Raw genomic sequence first — 8,315 nt, 5'->3', positions numbered from 1 at the left:
AAGTTAAAGACTTCATGAGCTCCACTGCTTCATGAACATCTTTCTTCAATGAATCCTCCTGTTTTAGGAAAAACAGCAGCCTCTCTTTCAGGATGCATACTCTCAATCTCTAGCATCTTCACAAACTTCTTCGGCTCTTCCTATATTCCCAACTGCCTCAGACGCTTCACCTTCCACTCCTCTCGAGCAACTCTGACAGCTTCCTCAAAGCTATCTAGATTCTTCAGCTCCACCTTCAGACGGAGGGTAGGCTCCAGACCAGCCACCCACAAACCGGTCTCCCTTAATCATCTGTGGGGTACTTTAGAAATCAAAGCCTCACACCATAGACTCCATAGTCTACCAAACTCTATCAGATACTGATCCACATCCTGTCCATCCTTCTGCTGAATTTTACACAACTCTTTCCACACTTCATTCGGACTCCTCACATGGACAAACTGTGTCAAAAATGCAGCTCTGGCTACATGGTACTCAGAGTCTTGTTGATGAGCATTCATGTGTGTAGTCACAAACATCTGTAGCCATGCTTTTGCATCACCCTGTACCTGTAATCAATAAGTCAAAATCTGAGAGAGGATCTCCGGGGTTGCCCTGTCTTTCATCAAAGCTATAAATTCCATCTTTTCCAGAAACCTGATTGCACTCTCCTGTGGAAATCCCCAATACTCTGGAAAGTCCTGAGCCATCTCTTCAATCTTTCTTTACACAAACCCTTGTCTTCTTTCACAAACCGAAGGAAATTTATTCCTCTGTGGAGGCATTGAAAAGTGATGACACAGAAGCGGTATAGCTGTATATGCCTTTATAGAGTGTCACACTTCCACACACTGATACAAACACACCCAGAACACCAGACCCAAGAGCATGAAAAAGACTTTATTTCAATACAAGTCTTCATCTTTATAGAGTTCAACATCCATTACATCCTCAAAACCATCTTTATCTAACACCCATTCACAATCAGTCCACTCCAGCTCCTGGTCGCTCTCAATCTTTCTCCTTTAGCCCACGATAGCCCTGCCTTCTCCTACTGATGGATCCTCTCTCCCCAGGTCTTCTACTCCTTAATTTTTGAAAGAAGGACTCATCATCATCTTCATATTTCATCATCATGCAAGATCTTTACACAATACCCTCATGCCCATGCTATATATCTTTACAAGATGATAGGATGATGCAATACACACGCAGGGGACAATATTCATTAGACTTGCACAAAAGAAAAAAGAGACAAGGGATATATGTCTTCAATACATGCTGGCAACGCTCTGGTATGATCTTGACATCACCTGTTGATGCTTGATGTTACCATCACTGGAGGCAAGAACACCTTCACAACCTTCAAAAGCAATCTCCTCAGCTTGATCCTTAGCCTGTACTTCCTCTGTTTTTGTGTATCCACTCTCTTATGCTAAGATCTCACCATCTGAATATTAACAGCCCTCCCACACTTTCGTTAGTATATTGCCCATATTCACGAGAGCAACATCATAGTATATCCGGCTCGTCCTCTCCCCCAAAGTTGGCCAACTGCAACAATACTAGTAAAGACAGCACACGCTCTCTACTTTCAGATACCAACACTAAACAACAGACTCTCACTCTCTTATCGCCAAGCTCAGAAATCGGTAGTCAACCCAACAAAACAACTCGCCCTCTGTACTAGCAGGAGACGACAACTCAACAAGGCAACACATATGCTGCGCTACCAGCGGCGGCAGCAAAAACTGAATGAAGGAATACTCACACTCTCAGATGCGGCAGCCAGATACAAAACAACACACAAAAAAAATCTTGCATCGCCAGGCTCACAGATCCGGTGGTAGCGACCCCAACAAGCAACACATCTCTCTGGCTCCTGGTTACCAGCCATTGGCAGCAAACCAAACACACAAGAACACACGTATATGCCTCCGATCTGCAGCAACTATACAAACAAAACAAACACGCCGCCTTTCTTCCACACTTCACCCATGATCCTTCTATTTTCAATTTGTGCATGTGTTCTTATCCACCATGTAGATGTCACGTGCCTTATGCCCATCATGGATTTAACATTCATCACCATACACACATATGATTCATCACCATACACACATATCATTCATCACCATACACACATATCATTCATCTACACATGGTGTTTTGAGGGGACTATGATTTTGTCGCCTGCTAGCCCATTGACGTCCTCTCCTTTGTCTCTTCTTCCCAATTCAGCAAGCTTCCCTTTCCATCCCTTGTTCATGCCATTAGCGCCACCCTTTTTGCCTCCTCATTAGCCTTAGGTCACACTCCACCTTAAGTGGCTGAAGTACAGGCACATGCAAGTCACACCTCATTTCTGAACCAAAGAGATCATCCAAGTCATTTCCATACTCAAATACATCAAGTTCCTCAGCATTAACATCACTCTCACAATCTACAGCATCATCAATAATCTTCTTAAACAACATATCAGGATTTCTCTGCCAAGAGTCAGAAGTACAATCAACATGCTCATAATCAGTTTCAGCCTGTTTAATAGTATGACCAGCAGCAGCCTCTTCCACATTAAAATCACGACAAACAGACCTACAGGAACCCTTATCGTCATCCCCTGATAACATGCAAGGAAGAAATAGTAAACTGCTCACATGGTAGATAGCACACTGGAGTCTTCATCACTTCCCTAATCATATGCTGAATCATAACTGGCTGCACATCATAAATATTTCCATCCTCCTCCTCGTCATCTTCTGAAAACTCTTCAGGGGGCTGATTCCAAAAACCTTACCCTTCTCCACTTCCAAGAGGTTAATCTGTCCCATATCCTGCTCTGCAAATGTGACCTTACGGACTTCATGAACATTGGGCTGAATTGCATCCTTCATCTGCATACTAGGGTCAATCACCCTATCATTCATTCCCATAGACAATTGATACATACCACCATTAGCTTTGGCTGGTTTCTCACATTGCGGACTGATATGACCCCACTCACCACAATTCCAGCATTGCACATCACTCGGATACCTTCTCCCTCTTCCAATATCTGCTGAATTTCCTTTAGAACCAGATGATGCATCGGTCTTCCTTCCCATAACACCTATGCCTCTTCCTATCCAATTCAAAGTTAAAGACTTCATGAGCTCCACTGCTTCATGAACATCTTTCTTCAATGAATCCTCCTGTTTTAGGAAAAACAGCAGCCTCTCTTTCAGGATGCATACTCTCAATCTCTGGCATCTTCACAAACTTCTTCATCTCTTCCTATATTCCCAACTGTCTCATACGCTTCACCTTCCACTCCTCTCGAGCAACTTTGGCAGCTTCCTCAAAGCTATCCAGATTCTTCAGCTCCACCTTCAGACGGAGGGTAGGCTCCAGACTAGCCACCCACAAACCGGTCTCCCTTAATCATCTGCGGGGGTACTTCAGAAATCAAAGCCTCACACCATAGACTCCATAGTCTACCAAACTCTATCAGATACTGATCCACATCCTGTCCATCCTTCTGCTGAATTTTACACAACTCTTTCCACACTTCATTCGGACTCCTCACATGGACAAACTGTGTCAAAAATGCAGCTCTGGCTACACGGTACTCAGAGTCTTGTTGATGAGCATTCATGTGTGTAGTCACAAACATCTGTAGCCATGCTTTTGCATCACCCTGTACCTGTAATCAATAAGTCAAAATCTGAGAGAGGATCTCCGAGGTTGCCCTGTCTTTCATCAAAGCTATAAATTCCATCTTTTCTAGAAACCTGATTGCACTCTCCTGTGGCAATCCCGAATACTGGAAAGTCCTGAGCCATCTCTTCAATCTTTCTTCACACAAACCCTTGTCTTCTTTCACAAACCGAAGGAAATTTATTCTGTGGAGGCACTAAAAAGTGATGACACGGAAGCGGTATAGCTGTATATGCCTTTATAGAGTGTCACACTTCCACACACTGATACAAACACACCCAGAACACCAGACCCAAGAGCATGAACAAGACTTTATTTCAATACAAGTCTTCATCTTTACAGAGTTGAACATCCATTACATCCTCAAAACCATCTTTATCTAACACCCATTCACAATCAGTCCACTCCAGCTCCTGGTCGCTCTCAATCTTTCTCCTTTAGCCCACGATAGCCCTGCCTTCTCTTACTGATGGATCCTCTCTCCCCAGGTCTTCTACTCCTTAATTTTTGAAAGAAGGACTCATCATCATCTTCATATTTCATCATCATGCAAGATCTTTACACAATACCCTCATGCCCATGCTATATATCTTTACAAGATGATAGGATGATGCAATACACACGCAGGGGACAATATTCATTAGACTTGCACAAAAGAAAAAAGAGACAAGGGATATATGTCTTCAATACATGCTGGCAACGCTCTGGTATGATCTTGACATCACCTGTTGATGCTTGATGTTACCATCACTGGAGGGAAAGACACCTTCACAACCTTCAAAAGCAATCTCCTCAGCTTGATCCTTAGCCTGTACTTCCTCTGTTTTGGTGTATCCACTCTCTTATGCTAAGATCTCACCATCTGAATATTAAGAGCCCTCCCACACTTTCGTTAGTATATTGCCCATATTCACAAGAGCAACATCATAGTATATCCGGCTAGTCCTCTCCCCCAAAGTTGGCCAACTGCAACAATACTAGTAATGACAGCACACGCTCTCTACTTTCAGATACCAACACTAAACAACAGACTCTCACTCTCTTATCGCCAAGCTCAGAAATCGGTAGTCAACCCAACAAAACAACTCGCCCTCTGTACTAGCAGGAGACGACAACTCAACAAGGCAACACATATGCTGCGCTACCAGCGGCAGCAGCAAAAACTGAATGAAGGAATACTCACACTCTCAGATGCGACAGCCAGATACAAAACAACACACAAAAGAAATCTGGCATCGCCAGGCTCACAGATCCGGTGGTAGCGACCCCAACAAGCAACACATCTCTCTGGCTCCTCGTTACCAACCATTGGCAGCAAACCAAACACACAAGAACACACGTATATGCCTCCGCTCTGCAGCAACTATACAAACAAAACAAACACGCCGCCTTTCTTCCACACTTCACCCATAATCCTTCTATTTTCAATTTGTGCATGTGTTCTTATCCACCATGTAGATGTCACGTGCCTTATGCCCATCATGGATTTAACATTCATCACCATACACACATATGATTCATCACCATACACACATATCATTCATCACCATACACACATATCATTCATCTACACATGGTGTTTTGAGGGGACTATGATTTTGTCGCCTGCTAGCCCATTGACGTCCTCTCCTTTGTCTCTTCTTCCCAATTCAGCAAGCTTCCCTTTCCATCCCTTGTTCATGCCATTAGCACCACCCTTTTTGCCTCCTCATTAGCCTTAGGTCACACTCCACCTTAACTGGCTGAAGTACAGGCACATGCAAGTCACACCTCATTTCTGAACCAAAGAGATCATCCAAGTCATTTCCATACTCAAATACATCAGGTTCCTCAGCATTAACATCACTCTCACAATCTACAGCATCATCAATAATCTTCTTAAACAACATATCAGGATTTCTCTGCCAAGAGTCAGAAGTACAATCAACATGCTCATAATCAGTTTCAGCCTGTTTAATAGTATGACCAGCAGCAGCCTCTTCCACATTAAAATCACGACAAACAGACCTACAGGAACCCTTATCATCATCCCCTGATAACATGCAAGGAAGAAATAGTAAACTGCTCACATGGTAGATAGCACACTGGAGTCTTCATCACTTCCCTAATCATATGCTGAATCATAACTGGCTGCACATCATAAATATTTCCATCCTCCTCCTCGTCATCTTCTGAAAACTCTTCAGGGGGCTGATTCCAAAAACCTTACCCTTCTCCACTTCCAAGAGGTTAATCTGTCCCATATCCTGCTCTGCAAATGTGACCTTACGGACTTCATGAACATTGGGCTGAATTGCATCCTTCATCTGCATACTAGGGTCAATCACCCTATCATTCATTCCCATAGACAATTGATACATACCACCATTAGCTTTGGCTGGTTTCTCACATTGCGGACTGATATGACCCCACTCACCACAATTCCAGCATTGCACATCACTCGGATACCTTCTCCCTCTTCCAATATCTGCTGAATTTCCTTTAGAACCAGATGATGCATCGGTCTTCCTTCCCATAACACCTATGCCTCTTCCTATGCAATTCAAAGTTAAAGACTTCATGAGCTCCACTGCTTCATGAACATCTTTCTTCAATGAATCCTCCTGTTTTAGGAAAAACAACAGCCTCTCTTTCAGGATGCATACTCTCAATCTCTGGCATCTTCACAAACTTCTTCGGCTCTTCCTGTATTCCCAACTGTCTCAGACGCTTCACCTTCCACTCCTCTCGAGCAACTCTGACAGCTTCCTCAAAGCTATCCAGATTCTTCAGCTCCACCTTCAGACGGAGGGTAGGCTCCAGACCAGCCACCCACAAACCGGTCTCCCTTAATCATCTGCGGGGGTACTTCAGAAATCAAAGCCTCACACCATAGACTCCATAGTCTACCAAACTCTATCAGATACTGATCCACATCCTGTCCATCCTTCTGCTGAATTTTACACAACTCTTTCCACACTTCATTCGAACTCCTCACATGGACAAACTGTGTCAAAAATGCAGCTCGGGCTACACGGTACTCAGAGTCTTGTTGATGAGCATTCATGTGTGTAGTCACAAACATCTGTAGCCTTGCTTTTGCATCACCCTGTACCTGTAATCAATAAGTCAAAATCTGAGAGAGGATCTCTGGGGTTGCCCTGTCTTTCATCAAAGCTATAAATTCCATCTTTTCCAGAAACCTGATTGCACTCTCCTGTGGCAATCGACCCCAATACTCTGGAAAGTCCTGAGCCATCTCTTCAATCTTTCTTCACACAAACCCTTGTCTTCTTTCACAAACTGAAGGAAATTTATTCCTCTGTGGAGGCACTGAAAAGTGATGACACGGAAGCGGTATAGCTGTATATGCCTTTATAGAGTGTCACACTTCCACACACTGATACAAACACACCCAGAACACCAGACCCAAGAGCATGAACAAGACTTTATTTCAATACAAGTCTTCATCTTTACAGAGTTGAACATCCATTACATCCTCAGAACCATCTTCATCTAACACCCATTCACAATCAGTCCACTCCAGCTCCTGATCGCTCTCAATCCTTCTCCTTTAGCCCACGATAGCCCTGCCTTCTCCTACTGATGGATCCTCTCTCCCCAGGTCTTCTACTCCTTAATTTTTGAAAGAAGGACTCATCATCATCTCATCATCATGCAAGATCTTTACACAATACCCTCATGCCCATGCTATATATCTTTACAAGATGATAGGATGATGCAATACACACACACAGGGGACAATATTCATTAGACTTGCAAAAAAGAAAAAAGAGACAAGGGATATATGTCTTCAATACATGTTGGCAACGCTCTGGTATGATCTTGACATCACCTGTTGATGCTTGATGTTACCATCATTGGAGGCAAAGACACCTTCACAACCTTCAAAAGCAATCTCCTCAGCTTGATCCTTAGCCTGTACTTCCTCTGTTTTTGTGTATCCACTCTCTTATGCTAAGATCTCACCATCTGAATATTAACAGCCCTCCCACACTTTCGTTAGTATATTGCCCATATTCACGAGAGCAACATCATAGTATATCCGGCTAGTCCTCTCCCCCGAAGTTGGCCAGCTGCAACAATACTATTAAAGACAGCACATGCTCTCTACTTTCTCACTCTCTTATCGCCAAGCTCAGAAACCGGCGGTCAACCCAACAAAACAAGTCGCCCTCTGTACTAGCAGGAGACGACAACTCAAAACAAGGCAACACATATGTTGCTGCGCTACCAGCGGCGGTAGCCACTGAATGAAGGAATACTCACCCTCTCAGATGCGACAGCCAGATACAAAACAACACACAAAATTTTTGGCATCGCCACGCTCAGAGAACCGACGGCGGCAGCGACCGTAACAAGCAACACATCTCTCTGGCTCCTCGTTACTAGCCACTGGCAGCAAAACAAACACATGAGCTCTCAGGCGGAAACTCAACAAGAACACACGTATATGCCTCCGCTCTACGGCAACTATACAAACAAAACAAACACGCCGCCTTTCTTCCACACTTCACCCATGATCCTTCTATTTTCAATTTGTGCATGTGATCTTATCCATGTAGATGTCACGTACCTTTTGCCCATCATGGATTTACCATTCATCACCATACACACATCATTCATCTACACATGGTGTT

Source organism: Cibotium barometz, chromosome 57 (genome assembly GCF_041138505.1).
Source record: "Cibotium barometz isolate CiBa-2024 chromosome 57, ASM4113850v1, whole genome shotgun sequence".
Lineage (NCBI taxonomy): Eukaryota > Viridiplantae > Streptophyta > Polypodiopsida > Cyatheales > Cibotiaceae > Cibotium > Cibotium barometz.
The sequence above is the reverse complement of the archived record's forward strand: the minus strand, read 5'-3'. Positions refer to the sequence as shown.